Genomic DNA, 20,450 nt, shown 5'->3' on the forward strand with positions numbered 1-20,450 from the left:
CATTTGGTATTTTCCTTCTCTTATTGAAGAAGGAACATTTCCCTCCAACTTCTCCATATTCAATTTTGTACATACCTTGGGGGACTGGCTCTCAGCAACTTTAGGATGGAAACCTTCCCAAAGACAGACAGACTGGATTTGTCTTCAGGCTGCTTTTGGATCACCATACACTTCCCAATGCATTTCTTAGTAGTGGAATTTCAGGTTTAAGTTACCATAGTGTTAACCTATCCCAATAAATACATTCCTGATCATGACTTCAGCCCGGTGAAGTTAGTCTTCCATTATTTTACCTTATGATTTGTGGTCACGTTGCGGTCACATATGAATAAGCTTCCAGAGCCTTTCCATGCAGAAAGACAGTATAACGTGAGTAAAGAGAGAGCACAGAGTTGCTCAATAGGTTTCTCCAAAGCACCAAAAACATGATCTTCTTTGCAGAAGGAAGTATGCAAATTACACAATATTTGCAATATATAAAATTAGCAACTCACAAAAATAATGCACAGACATCATGTCTGTGACTCATAACTAAACTATATACAGGTAGAAAATCGAGTGAATTGGGATGCCTAGAGAAAGAATAGTGAATAAATGAATGAATCTTTGCTGATTTTTTTTCTGACCTCAACGGTTTTCCATGAAGTAATATGAGATACCATCTTAGACCGCACCTATTCAGTACACAAAACACTGAAAAGACCATTCAATAACAACTCTGGTAGATCATAACCAGACTGCTAGCTCATTATACTTCATATTACTAAGACGATTTCAAGCATTTTATTACAAAAATACACAGTAGAGAAAATCCTGGTAGGTGACTGTTGTGTCTTCCAATACAATCATTACTGATGAGCCAGTCATTTCAATTTTGACTGTGGGAATTGCAGGTGATATTCAAGCAAATGTCTACCTTCAGACAAAAGGAATAAGTCTATTTATGGCTTCTTACCATATGGCTCCTGCAGGTGGTCTCTGAAACCTACTACTCAAGTTTTTAATATCTAAAGACAAATAATAACATCTAAATACCTAATGCAAGAAGCAAAAATATATTGAAATAATAAGCTGTACTATATAAAAAGCAATAGTTTAATTAGTTTAATATAATTTTGTCACGAACTAGTCATAATAAATTTCAAAGGAATAGAGGCCACATTCAGCTTTCCTTGTTATCAATCACTGCTTTGTATGTTAGTTTATATTTTCATAGAACATCTGCTCTTTCACATACTTATTGAAAGACATTCCAAAGGTATGTGAACCCTCTCACCAGCCTGAATTTTAAAAGAGGCTATTAACCCACAAGCATGGTTATTTTATACTTTTTCCCCCAAGTCTTGGCTACGTGATCGAAAAACCTGACCTCTTCCTTCTACTTCATTTTTACCTATATAAGCTCATCTCACTCTGTAAGTGCAAGAAATGACTGGCACTTACTACATAATACTACTTTTACATAAAATTTCAAATGTTATGGCTGCAAGCCTTTTTTTTTTTTTTTTTCCAGAACAAAATATTATAATAAAACTGCTTTTAATGGAGAAGTCCTAGTGTTGTTTAGCTTAGGAGGTTTAAGGAAGCAAGCTTTATAAGGAGCATTAAAATATTTTGTTAGACTCAGCAATGTTGTTACAAAAAGATGGTAAATTTTTGGTACACAACCATTCTTTCAAGTCAGAAAGCCAAGCAACAATTTTCATAGTAATTAAAATTATTCATTACTTTCTTTACTATAAACTTGTCCTCTATTTCCAGTATGAATTTGCTGGTATTTAGTCTCTGGCAGCCCTTTTACTCCCTAGACTACTTGAGGTTTTATCATTTCCAGTCAAACACCTGCCAAACGTGATCCAGCCAAACAAAAACTATTACTTAGAGGAGCAAAAATGCAATGAGATTTTCATACTGTGCTTTAAGCAATACTAGATATTGCTATGGCTTTGGATCAAGCATTCTTACCATCCTTTCTTTTTATGTGCATTTAATGACATTCTGCACACAAGTCTCTTATTACCAAAATGTACCAAAGAAGGCAAACAGTATCAAGTGTTACTTGATTCCTTTTTCATTTTTGGCTAGGCTATTCAGATTCAAGTTTTAATATCCAATCTAGTGGAAATAGTTTCCCCTTAAACTGATGCCAAAAGAATAAAAAATACTAAACAATTCAGGATAATTATAGCTATCATCATTATTTGAATTTTTTATGTGTACATGCATTCTGTCACACGGTAAAGGTTCAGACTCTGCAGAGTCAGAATTGACAGGAAAACACATGAGTACCACTCGTTTCATCACAGGCCATCAATACATTGTAAATGTAAAACTATATATTGGGTATACTTTTATTTCTTTACTTTGTTAATCCATAGATTGCAAGTGTTGATTTAATATTATTTTGTTAAGAAACAAGAACATGTTGACTGCAGTTTCAGAAAGCACGGCAGTATGTTGCAATTTAAGCTTCTGAGCAGGGGCAATAATATTTTTCACAAGTTATTACTTCTTTTGGTTAGAAGACAGTACAGCCAGCAAAAGTCAAGATTCTCTAAATAGAATACTGACGTGAGAGAGAGTGGTAAATAATTTCCCAAACCAAAAGTAGTCACAAATTGATACCTCAAAACACTCATTTGTATATGTACAGAAAGATGGACTTCAAAACACATCTCTAGAGACCAACAACGTGGAAAATATCTAAATATCCAAGGACCCACCCAACCATCTTTGCTGAGATGAATGAATTTTCACAAGAGTGCTGCATGATTTAATATTGCAAAATTAGGCATATGGAGTGCATTGCCCCAGATGAGTAGAGTTCCTCATTTCCTCAGGGCCCTACTTTGAGTTTTAGTGCATACTTGCTCCTGAATTCCACAGAGGGGAATATAGAATTCTTTTATTAAACATCGGGTTCTTCATAACAGAAGTCTTTTTCTCCTTAATACCTAACTGTATTATTGACCAGTATGCAATGTCAAAATAATGATTCTGCACCAGGTTCAGTGTTACGCTTTCCCAGCAATTACACCATCGCAATGAACAGTGTTGTGGCATGAACACTCCCTCAGCTCTGCCAGTGAACAGGTGGCAGATAAGATAAATACAGCCTGATGCACATGCAGCTTTTAAAAATTATTATTATTAAAGAGAACCTCAATAAATATCCCTAACACTCATAGAAACCTAGTGCCTTTTTGGGTTCTCAGTTTTATTCTGTACACTCCAAACTCCTTTTATTTTGTACTGCTCCAAACTGAGATAGGATTTATTTATTTTTTTATGTGCAGAGTTAAATAACTCAAACTCCAAAAGGTAGGAGGGTGAGAGGAAATGTAACACAATTTCCCACAATGTGGGAAAAGACACCTACGGTTTTGTTCATCTGCATACACAGCATGCATACCAGATTCTATCATCCTCCTATGAAGCAGTGAGTTAACCCCGAGGCAGCCATCACTTGTCTACTTTGTCAGTCAAATAAATGAGGTAATAGCAAGTGAACCGGCTGGAGCATATAAGCAGTGTAATGCATGAATCAATCATTTGAAATACTGCACTGCAGTGAGAAAATACAAACCAGACAGCCAGAATCAGTGTTCTCTCTCCCTTTTGTCAAGTAGCACCAATGTTACAGTAAAACTGGAGATGCACAGAACATATTGATAGGCACAGAGGTTCAAGACCCAGCGTAGGCTGGCTATTAAGATCACCATAACAGACATCACTTTTTTTTGTTTTTTGTTCTGTTACTTTGGAGTCTGCAGAGACAGACAACACATTGTAGCTGGTAAATAACAGCACAGCAGAAGATAGCTGGCTTTACACCTCCACCTTGAGTCCCCATTATTCTGTCCCTGATAAACACTTGGAATTAATTCATTTTGAAATTCTCTTCCCTTCCAAATGACTTCTGCAGCAAACAGCAGAAAAAGAAACACTTGGTAAAAAAAACATTCTAGTAAGTTTAAGAACAGCTGCTCGCAGGTATGATCTGGACCTCCAGTACTCCCTGGGAGTAACACTTCACAAGCAGACCGTGCCATTTCCTTCAAGCCTGCTGGAAGCATGGAATGAGGTGACAGGTTGGTGATGTAACAGCTTCTACCCAAAGGAAGACAGATGAACTGAACAAAAATTAATGCTTACTATTTACAGGTAATGATTTTAATATATTGTCTTAAACCAAGAAGCAAGTCGTCTCAAGGCTTAAGTATACAGAACACACCGAAATCTTTATAATGACACTATTAGAAAAACAAGTGTCTTCATCTGTATTTCACAGTAAACACCACTGCTAACATCTTTGATATGAGACTGATTTATGCACATCTGTAGCCGTGTTACCACGTCAGGTTTTATCTCCTACATATTTAACTTTTGGTGTTTCAGTGTTGTTTTTTTGTTTTGTTTTTTTCAATGCTCACTTGCATCTCTGATTCCACAGTCCCATTTAGTCTTGGCTTTTCTGTAACAATTTTTTTTATTCTTTCACAGAAAGGCATAAAATTTTGCAATCACTGTAAAGACACTTAAAAAATGAAATCTTAATGAACAATAATGATTACAGAAGATGTCTCAATCAGACTATGTCAGGGTGACATTAAGAGCACAGAAACACTGGCTGTATTTGACATTTGTAACATCAAAATTCATTTCACAACTGATTTTGAATCAGCTTATAACAAGAACTTAGAAGTAAATACTCTAGTCTATTTTTGTTATAAAACTCTTACAGTAAGCAGTGCTTCTGCGATTTGACATTAGGTTAAGATATATGCCAAAAAGAGATGATGTTGTGCATACACTTAAGTCATCATCTGTCAACTCAGAGGTAGGCTCTATCTGCATTGTCAACAAGTATCTTCTCCCATCAACTTTAAGAAACTTACTGAATGCACAACTTTTATTTGTGATTATACAAATTAACATCTTTCCCGAAAGTTAAGTTACCGCTCTGTTTATGATGTATGCTTAAGTGAAAGGTTTACAAATTATTTATAACTTCTCCATCTCTCGAAAATACTTATAGCAACATTACAAAGCATAAACTGCCATTCTGAAGTGGACAAAACTGAGCAAAGTAGAAAAATAATTGAATGGCAATGTTTAGCTACAGGAATTGCCCATTTTCCTAGGTAGACATCTGAGTTAGTAGTTATGAGGGAGAAGTGAGTGTAATATAAAAAAAATGATTTGCTATCACAAATACTTCACAAATAGCATTGCCTTAGGGAATTTTAGGCACAAAATAAACCAAGATCTCTAATTTATCTTGAAAAGATATTGCTTACATCAGTTGATGTGTTTTTTTGTTCTGTAGAAGCTAACAGCTCTTTGGCTTCTTCAGAATTATGTTTGGAAAATCAAGCAGATACAATGGAATATACAAGAAAAGCACTTGTGTGTGACTGCTGTACAAAGGGCCATAGGAGGAGAAAGAGTAACAAGGAAGTCAATGTCGGGGGAAACGGATGGCTGAAAAATCATCAACAGCTGAATTAAAAGCCTTAAAGATATCAGAGGGAAACAAAAATATTAGTAAAGAAACAAGAATGAAAGGAAGAAATTTAACAGCTATTTGATCAAAACCTGTGTTTTTTTGATTTCACACAAATTTTACAGTGTAAACATGACAAAAACAAAACTCAATGAATTGAAGCAGCTAAAAAAAAACAAGATATATGGAAACTGTAGTATAGAAATAATTTAATATATAATATGAAATAAATAATATAGAATAACTGAAAATATAGATCTGTAAAATACGTTAAAAACAAGACAGAATAAATATGTCTGTATTGAAATTAAGTACCATTAAAATGGGAGGAATCAAGTTTCTTTGGATGTTAGAAGTGCACCTATTCCAGGTTATGCTTTTGACTAGCTACTTGAACTTCTACCACAAAGGTAGGTACAAGTCCACAATTTTATTACGTGCCATGCAACAACAGGGCTGTGGAATTCATCTTGCATGTTTCTGAACCCTGCTGAAGAATTTAACCTTGTCACCAGCTTACATGGGGCAATTGCACCATGTCAAGCATTTTATAGAATTCCTTTGAAGCATTTGGGGTCTCCAAATCCAAGCTTGTAAGAAAAGCTCAATAAATAAAAGCATTTTACCAACTTATAAAAAGCACAACCTTTCTGTTCCACCTGTGAGTAGCAGCAGACTTTGCTCAACAGTTATCTTAAAAGATTGTGTTTAAAATTAACGCATGTTGATTACTGACTACAAGAGTTCTGAAATGCCAGAAGCACTAGGAAGCAACCGTGAATGAAAGAAAAGAGATTTGCTTTCTCCAGGAACCTCCATATATGAGTTTTGTTGTTTATATAAGAATAGTTCTGGGTTATTAGGAATAATGAACTGAACATCAGGTTCAGTTGTTTGGGCATCTGGTGCTCCATCTCCAAATTCTGTGGCACACTACCTTCTGCAGAGCCAGTGTAACGGTTCCTAAGTACTACCTTATGTCTCTTGGTCCATTTCTGGATTAAACTCAGGTCTCCAATTTACCTTGCATTAGCTTGCTACTTCAGGCAGAGCTAATGGCATCCTAAGTGATCTATCATTTCCACTGTACTCTGGGACAGAGCGAAGGTCTGAGCAAGTAAACACCCATCTCCTGCTCTTCTCCAATCATAACACATACAAAACAGGAGTTCTGTTTATAGCTAGGAAAATTATGGTCTCTGATATTGTTAGATTATTTATAAGTTTTCTTCCACCTGTGATGTTAATTGTGAACATTTAGAGTAATCACTCAGCATGGCTAGAGGCGGTCACAAAGCAATGAGGTAATACATAGGCAACTGTGTATCCACATTGACTCAAGTATTTGCATTTCTCATCTGTATACTTTGCTTAGGAGAAGACAACAGGAAAAAAAAAAACAGAAAACCTACAAATTTGCATATGTTTTAGATGCAAAAACATGGCACTCAGTGCTGTGAAGCCAAATATTTAGACAAGCTTCTAAATAGTGCAAAATGTTGTCTTTCTTGACATGATGATCATTTGTTCCCTCGTTCTAAGCTGTAAACTTTTATGAAGTTCAACTGCAGCATTTTTTCTTTTCTAACAATTTGTATTTGACAATGCACAGACAGGTAGTTTCTTGGAGTATATTTATTCTGGTGTTATCTTTAGTTCCAAATTTCAAAGAAAAGCTTTGAATTTTGTGTATTGCCACATTTACTTTTGAGGACTTAAACATTTGTTGCTTCAATGTCTAGATGAAACACATGACAATTAAAGGTATTAGAACAGACCTGGAACTATTGTCCTAACTGTACAGCTTCACACTGTGAGCACAGGGCTTTCATTTTCACAGGCATCACATTACCTGCTTGGTGTGACAACTCAGCCTCTTCTTGTTTGTAAGCAGTGTGGCAACTGGGAAATTATACTTCCAGTGTTCAAACTAGTCCGTACTTGATTCACCTATAGTGGTGAACACAATTGTTGCAGATATGTTGAAACTTGCAGATAACGAAGGTAAACAAACAGTCTGGGGGCTTTTAATTCTTTACTTATCAGTACTGTTTTCTGTTTGCATCACTCATTCATTTTTCCCTCCCAGCTCTGCAAAAAAAATTAATTCCTAAACATTTCAGTGCATCAGAGATGCACAGTGCTGCACAGAACGTAATTCAGGATGTCAGCACTTCTGGAACAGCATGGCGCTGTCTTGAATATGGACATCAAACATTTCATTAGAAGTTGAGGAAGACAGATACGGCACAGTGAATGGATAAAGAAATAAAAACAGTTCTTCTTGACCCCTTAGAAATACAGGGTGCTGTGGCACAGTGAGTGACCAGGTTAGAAAGCTCAGCCACCCCACCAGGCTGGTTCACAAAGTTTATATTCCATAATCTGCCATTGGCGGTGTAAAAGAGCCACTAAAGATGAAATAAAAGCAACACCCCTCTTTTGACTCTTGCCTTTGTTTCTTTTGTCACAAGGACTGTCTCTAGATTGTTTTAGTTTCTGCACATGTGCATTATCTGTGCCACACAAAAAAAAAAAAACTGCGTGTCTACAGTTCCCTGTACAATTACGTTCTTGAGACTACAAAAAAAAAGCCAAAAAACTGAACTACATCTACAAGAACATTTGAAATGTGCCTAACAGGCTGGAGAGCAGCCAGGGGTGATCCAGTATGCGCAACTTACTTTGCTGAACCCTGAATCCTGGTGTAAGAACAAGTAGAAATGAAGTAGATAACTGGAGTACCAACTATGAAGTCAGAATACTAACAAGTATTACTGCTCATTAGTCCCTTATTAGTCCCTTATTAGTCCCTTAAAAATGCATCCTTAATGTCCCTAAACTACAAAAGAGGACTGTTCTCAAATCAAAGAATAAACGGTTGCATTTATCTTGAACTGTTTAATGTAAGTCAAAGCATAACAAAATCGCACATTAGTGAAATACTCATAGAAGCTCTAACCAGTAGCATGACTAATATGTGTTGCAGCACTGAGGGCATTGTTGTATTATAAATATTCATTCAAATGGTAATTTATTATAGTTACATTGTACCTGCAGGAAAAATACACTCAGGAAACCTAAAATGTTTTAATAAATAACGAAGGCAAACAATTTAAGCACTATGTAAATGTATTGGATGTATTAACTTCATTACTTACTGATAAATACATAGCTACACAGAATAATCTTGTGTTTTAAAAATTCATTACCACCACAGTCACAGGGCAACTAAATAGGTGCTCCTTTTGGTTGTCCTTTCACTCATTACAGTTTGTATTCACCTTCATGGAAAACAGACCTGGACTTGCACATCTGTACTGGGTCGGGCTGGGATGTTAACTTTCCCTGCAGCAGCCCATACAGTGCTGTGCTCTGCACTCGTAGCTAAAACAGCAATGGTATCACACCAGTGTTGTGTCTGCTGCTGAGCAGTGCTGGCACAGCATCAGGACTCTCTCTAACCCCCCTAGGGGTGGGCAAAGATGTGAGAAAAGAAACATCACCAGGGCAGCTGACCTAAACCAACCAAAGAGATATTTCATACCACCTGATGTCACACTCAGCAGTAAAAGGTGGAAAAAGGAGGAAGAGGGGCGGGGTGGGCTCTCGTTGTGAAAACGTCTGTCCTCCTCCCGAACACCGGCTACGTGCGTTGAGGCCCTGCTTCAAGGACGTGGTCAAGCATCGCTCATTTGTGGGAAGCAGAGAGTAATTTCTTTCCTCTGCACTTCCACATAGCCTTTACTTGTTTTGTTTAGTTTTCCCTTTCCCCCTCCCTTTTCCCCTTTCCTTTTTTTCCCCTTTAGTTAAATTGTTAATTGTTTAGTTAAATTGTTTAATTAATAATAATCTTTCCTTAATAATTTTTTTTCTTCCCTTTAATTAAGTCATCCTTATCTCAACCCGTGAGTTGTTCTTTCCTTTACTTCTTCCCCTCCTCATCTAAGGAGGGGGAGTGAGAGAGTTGTTGTGGTGTTCAGCTGCCTAGCAGGGTAAAACCACCACAACATCACATTCTATCTGTGACTTCTTCCCACACCACAACTCCTAAACATGCTCATACCATCCTTCTCAACCCCTCCAACTGATAAACAGTGACTCACAGATGCCCCCTCTGTAATATTCGTAACAGTTGATAATCTTTCATTTCTTAATATTGAATTTCTCCCCTTTATTTCTCCACCACTTCACATCATTCAGATTTTCCCACACAATATACTAATGCTCTTCTATACTGATTATTCCCCCCGACTTGAACAGTACCTTTTGATTAGCATATTCTAATTTTATGGTCTAAGGTCAGTGATGAAAATAAATCAAAACTAGCTCTAATGCAATTCATAGATGTTATCCAGCATTAACATTCTTGCCTTCTCTTAGATTCCTTTTTTTTTGGCACAATTTTAGGGCTCTTTACCCACTTTGCTATTCTTGTACTCCACCCTTGTTCCTGCACTAATCCAACCCTTCCTCTAGCAGCAGTGACTTTGGTCTCCTGAGAGCCCACTGGCATTCAACCAAGAGCCTGAACTTCTGTTCAAAGGGAAATTTATCAGTGTTTTCATGATCTCTTAAATCAGAATAGAACCACAGTTAGCTATTTTGTACTTGAAAAATTATGATATGAACTATCAGAAACACTTCAAAAAAAAAAAAAAAAGACTAAATTTGCAGCTACTCTGCAAACCTCAAGAGACCATTTCAGCAAGCAGTAGGGGGGGTTGCAACCAAAAAATGTGCTGCAACCAAAGTCCTCTACGGACCTAGTCCAGAACCACGACTTCAGGAAGCAGTCTTAGAACCACTGTGATACCTGGGTATTACTTGGGGCCTCAAATCTGTCACCTCCTTACCACTGCTTTTATACACTTTTTCTTTCTTGGCTAAGAGATCTGTCTTGCCAGGATTACTTAACTTTAAATACAATGTATTTTTTTTCCTACTCATCTGGATACCCAATCAGACTGAAAATATTAAAACAATTTGTTCCTCGAACTGATTACATATTATTTCCTTCAATATTCTGAAAGATTTATCCAAATTGCGCAGAATAAAAACACTACGTTCTCTGAGCTTAGCTCTGCTACATAGCATCTCCCCTTTCTTCTAGAAAAAGGAAACTTGTTCACTGAAGTCACTCAAGCCATGGCATCAGCTCAATTTTGGTTGTTTCTCGTGTGTAAGTCAGCTGTGCTGATTTTAAATATAATATTTATTCATTTAATATTCTACTTACACCTCCAAAATCAAGATATCTAAGCTTTCTACTCATTTCATTTCATATTCATGAATCCATCCACATAATTGATTACATTTGCATAGGTTATACCCATGTAAATATCACAATGCTAAATTACTTGGTGTCATTGATCTCAAATCTTGTCTTGTTCATGTGTATTAAGTAAGAAGCAAAAACTGTGTTAACTAACAAGCTGTAAATATTTTCAGAGTTCAATTAGTTATCTTAGTCATGTAGTTGAATGGCTATAGGTTTTCAAATTGCTTTGGAAGTATGATTTAGGCTTCAGTATATATCACTCTTTATTTAGTTATTTGCAGAAGGGAACACAGAATAAAGAGATAGCAATGCTTCTAATATCCATACTTCTTAAAATTTTGAGCAAATTGTGCTGTTAATAAAAATGATTAATTGAATTATTTCCTAAATCTCAGTCCATGTGATTACACTGATCTTAACCAGAGATAGTAACCTATTATTTATAATAAAACATAAATATAAATCATGCATAAAATATTGCATTCATCTGAATATATCATTCATCTCTTACTCTACCCCTTAATAGACAATGAAGAGCTTTTGCAAAGTAGAAAAATTAGAAAAATCATAAACATTGAGTTCTATAGTGGCTAAATTTTCATACATTCTCAGGCTATGAACTGTTCAAGTAATAACAAAATAGCAAGTAACTGAGAAAAAAAATTGTCATTGGGTGGTTTATGGATGAGAGAAGTGAAGCTGAATTAATTAACTGAAGCTAAGAAGAGCATTGAAACAAAATGAATTGTAAGGTTAGAAATGCTGTCCTAGGAGCCTGTATGAGTTAAGCCTCTCTGCAGGCCTCCTGTTCTAACAGTTTCCCATTTAAGAAATATTGCAGGAACCTAAACAGATTAAGGACATTCAAGTGACATTTCCTCAAAGAAAAAAATCTAAATTAAAACTTCAAAATAAATTAAGCATAATGTCTTTCAATGCCATAGGAAGGTGAAAGAGCATTTAGGCCTCGAGCCTTTGCCAATAATAAGCTGAATATAGATAATCACACAAAAAGAGAAATAGTATACATGCATTTTTATATATACGTATAATATACGTGCACACACTCAGACACTGACAATATGGGATCCTTAGAATAATAATTATAAATATTTAAAAATCTTGTTAAAGTGAAGATGCCCATTTAACTTGAAGGGATTTCACTGTCCTCAACTTCTGTATTACATAAAAATAATAACAACTTATTTCCTCATGGGACAACAGAATACAAATTCATTTAGTCTAATCACTGTTCTATTAACAGAAAATTAATGAGTTGGAATCCTATGGCCGCATCAGAATGGTGTTGAGTTTTTTTTAGTTTTGTTTGTTTGTTTGTTTTTCCAGCAACATTTCGCTCTGAGCCTGGGAGTTTCAAGACAAAATAGCAAATGATTACCTAGTCCCACTTGCAAATTTTGTCTTAAAATTGTTTCCGCTAAGGATGTATGCATTGGAATTGCAAGGAATACTAATTTTTTGTAGCAGCTTTGAAGTCTTTTCAGATCATGCTTTTAACTTCAGAAAGCCGTTGTGTCACACAGTTATAGTCATAATGAAGGTCAGGGCACTAGAAGTACGTGCTTTCCACTAACTGCATAATCAACCAAAATCTGCAGTATGAACAGGAGGTATAAGGGAGATTACCAAGAAACAACCTTATTTAATCCTTTTCCACTTGAAAGTCTGTCCTCAATAAATATGAGACTTCTGGACATTTGTTAAGTGTTTCCACACATCCAAAAACCCAGTGAACACTAGGCATATTGGACACACCTAGGACATCTAATCACATTTGTTACACATGCACACATCAACTCTGTCAAACATATGCAATATATCTGAAGCACTAGGCACTCATTGAACCCATTACATATGAACCGAATCACGTCTAGCTCAGCCATAGTCAAGCACATATGCAACAAGATAACCCTATCTTATAAAATCTACAAGATATGCCTCAGCCGTGTTTTGCACTAATACAGTACTGAATTTAGAGGGACTTTCAATAGAAAAAAAGTGAATGAGTTAGCTGCAGAGAATGCAACAAAAGCAAGGGTTTAAACGTATCACATATCTTTATGCACCTTTGAGTTACAATCAGAGGTATTATGAACCATATGTCTACATGTTACCTTCTTCAAGCCATGCTCTTATGCTTTTCACACTGACAAATCCATTTATTCCTCTTTTTGAATATATCTGGAGTAAGCATCTATAAACACTTAAGAACTACCCATAGTATTTGAAAGGCTTTGCCTCTTTACCTAATTGAGACCTCAATATTTTTTTCCTTCTATCCATGATCATCAGAGGAATTTTAATTTGTTTAATATCTGTATATAACATTAAGGTTAGGAGAGCCACGGGATTCTCTCAAAATCATCATCTCACCCAGGATAAAATGGGAGAAATAGACCATTTTGATGGTCATGAAAAAGGATGTCTCCAGGCAGGAGCAGCAGAAAAATATCAATTGCATTTTCATAGTCCCCTTCCTAGGTTTTGAAGTGTGCAGGGTCCAGAAAACCAAATCCAGCAAAGCCTTTGTTGTGCAACTTTCTGGCAAATCTGTGCAACAGTTCAGACTACATTGTGTCATACCCTCCATAGCTTGGTACTACACAATTACTATTACGCAATATTAAAATAGTTTTTCTCACTAAGGTATGTTTTTGGTTTTAAGGAAAATAGCTATAATACAAGTTTTAATCAAGATATTGCTTGCCACACATTTCTTCTGTTTTAATCTCACCAGCTACAGCCAGGTTATGAAGCAGAAATATTTCCTGGAAACCACTAACCTTGCTTGCTTGAGTGCATTTCCATGTTGTTTGCAATCAGCTTTATTCACAACATCAAATAAAATAAATTACATCAAAGTATAAAGCAAAGCAACATTGGCTTCTCTTAAGAAGCTACTTTACAAATGTTAAAACTTGCTGCAGCTGTTGAGATTAGCACTCTCTTATTAGGCACTCATGCCTTATCTGGGCACAGCTAAAAATTAATCAAATAAAATGAAAGAAATAATAGAACAGGTTTGGAAATAAGGAGGTCATTACTTTTCCTACTCAGAAGAATTTATTCCGATAGTGAAATAGATTCATGTTGCCTGAAAGCTAGTATGTTGGCTAGTGAAGGCAGAAGCTGAGGAAGCCACATAAATCATGTGCCAATGAAAGTGAAAATTATTTAAACCTTCAAAAATAGTTTAAATGATTTAAAACACCACTGTCTCTACTGTACAATAATGAGAGTCAAGCTTTGGGGAGTTTCAGTTATTTCACAGAAGGCACCTTAGGAAGTTATTAGATCCCTTCACCCTGGCTTCCTTCATTTTTAGGAATGAAGACTTGTACTGGGGGCAACGGTCATCGGTAATGTTGTTTTGCTCAATGCAATGTAGAATGTGTTTGTCATCTGGTTTTACTGGATGAATTCAAAAGGCCAACAGAAGCACGTCAAGTATTTTCCGTCTGTTCATCATTTATAGAAACTGGAAAAGTGCCTGGATTCAACCTGATGGCAGATGTATTTACTGTCTATTTGCTTGTTCCAACACAGCAAAACAAGAGTATATGTGCTGCTTGCATTTTTGCCTGGGGGACAGGGGCTTTATATTGTAGTTAATGGACCATTGACAAACAGAAAATTAATTTGGCAAGAACTCACTGATGTTGTGGAAATCACAGAAGCATGGTCCATTTTGAAACTAATTAATCTAGCCAACAGAGAAATAAAATTTCAGTTGTTTGGGACAGAAAAACTTTGGCATACATAAAATGAGAGGAACAAAGCTGGTTTGGAGAGTTTACTTAGAGGGGAAAGATGCACTTTGGAAATGGTGCGCATAGTGCAGGAGTTGAAATTTCCTCATATGAAGCGAAGTTACAATGTTAGTGATATATTATGTACCTGTCCGAATTTAAAGCTATGTTATCTAGAAATGTCCCTTCTGTAGCTGCTGATACAGCAGGCATACTGATGCTTTTCTAGTCTACTGAACATTTTAAACATGACACTGTGAAACACCAAAAAATCCAACTCTATAAAGTCTTCTGAAATCTCTTGTAAAAAATTGGTCTTTAACAGAAATGTGAAAATATTTTTTATCAAAATGCATGTAAAAAGTAATGAGAATATCAAACACAGGAATCATATGCCAATAGACTGAAATCATCCTGATTCATTCTGACTCTTAAATTGATATGCTCTATAAGCATATAAAATAGTTTTAATATTAACCAACCTCAACACCCTTATATTTTTATCATTTTAGTGATCATGTACTTTGTCTCAACAATTCTTTGTTATGGAATTTAATATCACTACATTGACCTTGTAATTTGGCAGAAAAGCAGATGAAAACAACAGTTATCAAATCTATTCTTTGCACACATATAAGCTGCTTACCGGAAAGTTTTGAAAGGAGAAGTTCAGCACATTTCTCATCCCACACTTCAACATGAATCAAGTTCTACCTGTGGGCTAGAAACGAAAATGACAGTAAGGCTGATCGTATTTTTTGGCCTACATCTTCACTTCTGCGAATGATACATCAGCCCATGACAACATAAGTTCACCATACAGTTTCAAGCTTTGATAGGAAGAACACCTATTTATTGTAAACAGAGCAAAAGTGAAGATAGTCTTTGAAGCAAGTGGGCAACCAACAAAGACATGAAGGGACTTTTTTTTTTTTTTTGTTATCATGCAACACTGTACCCAGATGCCATCTCTGACCTTTCAAAATCAAGTCAAAATAATAACAAAATAGTACATTTTTCCACTAGAGGAAACAGCTTCATTCTCCAGAGGGTCACTATTTCAAAATCATGTGTTGATCAAGCAGGACATAGATTAGTTATTCAATTATTCTTAGCTAGACTACTAAATATATGTTGGTATAACTAACAAATAAGAGATGTTTTCATTACATCAAGATGAGCAATTTTCCTCTAGGTACATGCAGTGAGACACCCTGAATTCAAAGGGCGTTCTCTATGTGCTCCACATTCTATGTATTCTAGCCTTCTCATTACCCTCTGAAGACATGCATACCTTCTCTATCATGAACAACTGGCAAAAAAACTAAAAGTGCAACTTTTTAGGAACAACTCAGATCGAGTCAGCTGAAGAAAAAAGATCACAAAGAAACTTTGGCAATAACAAGCTAACACAGATTTGTGCACAACAAAATTCATTGCTTCAACAGGACTTAAGGCCGTATAAGACTCAGAGTCAACCTGTTAATAGGGAAGAAAATGGCCAGCTGTTATAAAAGGAGTGATGACAACTGATGCTACAGTCTGCTAAGAGATCAGTACTGAGAAATTAGGCTAGAAACCAAGTCTCTTCACTTGTTTGGTGTGGATTGGCTAATCTCAACTGTTAGCTCCTGAATCAGTATCGGCACAGATGCACAGATCTGGCTTCCACGAAAGTGGAGGAAAAATCTGAAGGCAGAATTTGGTTCCCAACTTCATAGTCAGGTACTTTTTTATTTTTCTAGAAAGCAATCCTTTTATCCCTAGTACTAGAATGTATTAGAATGAAAAGTACATTTGTAAAATGAGTACATACACAGCATTTATTTTAATTGTATAAATCTGCAATAATAACATGATCAAACTGAGAAGATAGTGCAGTTTATATGACAGAGATTTCTTCAGTGTCTGAGTGCCAAAGTGCCTGAAGAAAAATGCGCCAGCATTAAATAAGGATATACTACTGTTGCTGACTTACTAACATACAATATGATTAAATCACAATTTGTTCAATACTGAAACTCAAGCTTATAAGCAACAACCCTTTTAAATGGGAGAAAGCAAACATCACACATCCTATTATATCCTATTACAGAAATAGAATAACTTACAGAAATAAATGGGCGTAGCCATTCTGCCTGTAGATGCTCAGATACAGCTCTCACTAGACTAAAATGCCTCTGCAAGCATATAAAAATATTCAGAAATCTATTATTGAGAAATATTTTTGGACATAGACTCTAAAAACACTAAGGTCCCTAGTCCTGGCAAATATCTCAGGCATACCTGAAGGATTTGTACTGACAGCAGAAACAAGTTTTGGCAACTAAGATGCTGTACAAGCATTGAACAAAACCTACATTAACCGAAGAAAGACAGTCAAGGCTAGGACTGAGGAAGACAAAGTGAAACCCAACATTTTTCTTTATTTTTCTGAGCAGAGCCGTTAGGTTATCTGCTTTTCTTCCTGCTGCAACAGCTGTGGGTTTTTTGTTTGTTTGTTTGTTTTTTCTCTTTTCTTCTACCCTACTCCTCAACATGATTTAAAAAAAAAAAAAAAAAATCGCTCAGGCACCCAAGATCAGATTATTTGTCACTGAGATGGGAAAGGATATACTGGTACTTCTCTAACTAAAGGACTCCTCACAGCCATGGGCATGAAAATTGTGTAAGAAATTACTACATCTAATAATAAATACCATGTTTATTGATAATTTTAACATGAACAAAGGCAGACAGGCATAGATGCTTGTCTTCAGCCATCCTAGCAATGTCTGCAAATACAGTTGAAAAATAGCGGGCAGAGCCAACCAGCAGCAACTCATGCTATTTTAGCAATACATATTCCCCGGGAAGATTTTCCATTTGAGTGTTATCTGAACTGAATATACAGAATATGAAACCCAGTTAAGAGAACAGGGCTTAGAAGCCTCATGGGCTTGTTTCCTTTCATTCTTGCCTACGTTTAAGTATTCAACCTCTCAGCAAACAAATATTTTAATAAAAATAGCCTCCTTATTAAATCTTCCTTGAGCATATGTATTTTATCCAAAAAATCTATCCTACTGTTCTATATATTACCTATACATATTGTCTTTCAGAAATGTATCCCACCCACTAATAACATTTTCAGTTAAAATCTGGAATCTGATTTTTTTTAAATACATAAATTTTGAAAACCTTAAGCTTAGTCTTTTACAATTCTTTTGCAATTATTGTATCAGGCAAGGATGAAAGAAATCGAAGCATGCTGCCAAGTGAATCAATATTTTTAATTGAAATTTTATCATCTAAAACTTTAGTGCTTACTAATGAATTCTAACATGTTTATAGGATGTGTTCTGATTGTGCATGTTTGTTCTTTCATGGCTGGTAACTGAATTGTATATAATTATTGCTATAATTCCCTCTTCAGCATTCTGCTAAGACACAATTTCCTATCTATGTACACTTGCTTGCAAATCTCATATAAGAGAGGCAACGTGTCTTGTAAGTCACCCAGGTGTAAGTCACCAGGTGTACATGCAAGATATAAGGGCAAAACAAAGACTTATAATTTTGTTGTGTAGAGAAAGACTGCATGAACTTCAGTGGGTGTTAAACATATCTCCTAGTGTACTCCTTGAGCTCAATACAAAGTATTTCAAGACCTTTCAATGGAGAGGTCTTCTGCATAGCAGTAATCCTTCACCTACGCTAAACGTCACAAAAAGCTGCAACATCTACTTTTCTGGTATTGACATGATCTTGCTAATGGCCAGCAAACCTTAACAGTCACTGTCACATCACTAGCCAGCTGTGCAAAGAAATAACTTCTCCCTTTCTCCTAAGTATAGACAATACATTATACTAAACTTTGCTTTAGTTCAATTGGAGAAAAAAGTTTTAATATGCCTCTGCTATAGCTAGTCATTACTATTGAAAAAAAAAGTTAAGTGAAATCTACCCCACGTATAACACAAGTCTAGACTTCGCCTGGTTTAAATACAACCACAACCTAAAAACTGCTTGGCACTGCAGCTGCACGGTAAATGCTTTATATTTATGTGCCTTCCTGAACATCTTCAGCAATAATCTGAGTTTAAAAATAATGAAAAATAAATATAATTGTGCAGCAGTTTGTATTTTTGTCCTTTGTACACAGCTTTTAACATCTTGTTGACCAGATGATAAATGAAGTACAAAAAAATACACAGATATAGATAGGGCTCATCTATGAATAGTAAACTTGAGTTAATTTTTGGATTTAAGGTCAAATTTTCAAAAAGCTACAACAAACATTTCTAAGGGAAGAACTCCCACCCTTTAACCTGTTTTTGAACAAGCAGGCTGTTTTCAAATGCCACCTTGACCATTTCTACCATTCTTTCTTATTAATGCCAAGGCAGATATGTACAAAATCAACACCTAGTTACACAACACTGTCAAAGATCCCAGTGGTACTACTTGAGGAACAAATCTCTCACATCAGTAGAAAATCATAGCTTATTCTGCACCCAGTCATTTAACAGATAGAAGCACTCTCTTGAACCATAAGATGCCTACAAGTATCAAATCCAATCTCATCTACTTGTATTAAATTCAGGATTTCCATCCTAAATATGGATGTCTGACAAATCATGAAATCTAATGAAGTTAACACAAGTGGAAATATCATTTAAACACCATCATAAAAAAAAAATAGACCTGTAAAAACAAATAACAACTGTAAAGTAAATTAAACCTCACAGTATTTCAGCCTAATTACATAATGTTGTTTATTTCTTATGCACTTTCAACACTTTTCCTAAGTACAGATTAATACTGATTAGGAAGAGGAAAAAGTCATTTGCTTTCTATGGAACTGTACAGCATCAATAATTAAGGTATATTGTAGCTGGAACAGTACCATCAGCAACAATTATGTAGCAGAATTTACATTGTGTAAGAGAGATGAAAAAATTTATATTTTTGTCTGGTGGTGGGTTTTTTTTGTGGGCTTTGTTTGTTTGTTTTTGGCTTTTTGTGTTGTTTCTATTTTTCTTCCAGCCAAGTAGCTCAGTGGAATTTACTGAAATTTACAAGTTATTTCTTGAATTGTACCCAAAGGTGCTGTAACAATAAAAACTCATGGTATAAATTGATATGTAGGTAAAAGTACAGATAGTATAAGAAAGCTATTTTCCCTAGGTTCTATTCATTTTTGTCAATGTTTTTTTTTGTTGTTGTTGTTTGTTTTTTTTTTTTTGACTTTGAGGGACTTACTCATTTTACAAGAACATATGGTCTTTGTATTCAATTCTGTAGCAGGTCCATAAAAATTATTTGATTTCTCTCCCTTTAAGCAGAAGCAAGGTTATTCTAACATTACCAAAGAAAGCATATTAAAAATCAGGAAATATTTAACTTTTAGAAGATTCTTAACATGACCTAGTGAATGCACATAATATTGAATTCAATTGAAGAGTGCGACATGGAGCTACTAGGAAGAATGTATTTTCAGTTTCTATCGTTTACAATCTGGAAGCATCCCCAAGAGCAGAGATTGTTTTAAACTCCAGGTACTTACCAGACACTTAACAATACTCTGAAGATCAAACCTATGAAATCATATAACATTTAATTCCTTACTCAACTCCATTGTAATGGTGCCATTGCAATAATTCAGATGAACAATCAAGAGAAGAAAAAAATCTTATCTCTGGCTCCACAGCATCAGGTAACTAAATTCTGTATGAAATAAATTCACTATAGCTGTTTACGTAAGTTGACAAAATGTATAGTGATTGTCTTTTGTTTTTTTTTCCTGTAAGACCAGTTTTAGGTACTTGATCCAAATCTGATGTAAGTCAATGGAGCTCTTTCTATTTACACCAATAGACTTTGAATGAAAGTTTGTCAGATTCTTACAGAA

At 35.5% G+C, this 20,450-nt stretch overlaps 1 protein-coding gene across 2 annotated transcripts in view; it reads right to left on the reverse strand.

Moving 5' to 3' along the window:
* Positions 1 to 20,450, reverse strand: part of LOC310902060 (uncharacterized protein) — a 354,895-nt gene that overhangs the window by 221,604 nt on the left and 112,841 nt on the right. For both annotated transcript variants that reach the window (XR_014586435.1, XR_014586436.1), the window contains exon 4: positions 15,204 to 15,278. The gene's annotated coding sequence lies outside the window, so the exon portion shown is untranslated. The remainder of the gene's footprint in view (positions 1 to 15,203; positions 15,279 to 20,450) is intronic.

This window comes from Anser anser, assembly GCF_964211835.1.
Source record: "Anser anser genome assembly, chromosome: 6".
Lineage (NCBI taxonomy): Eukaryota > Metazoa > Chordata > Aves > Anseriformes > Anatidae > Anser > Anser anser.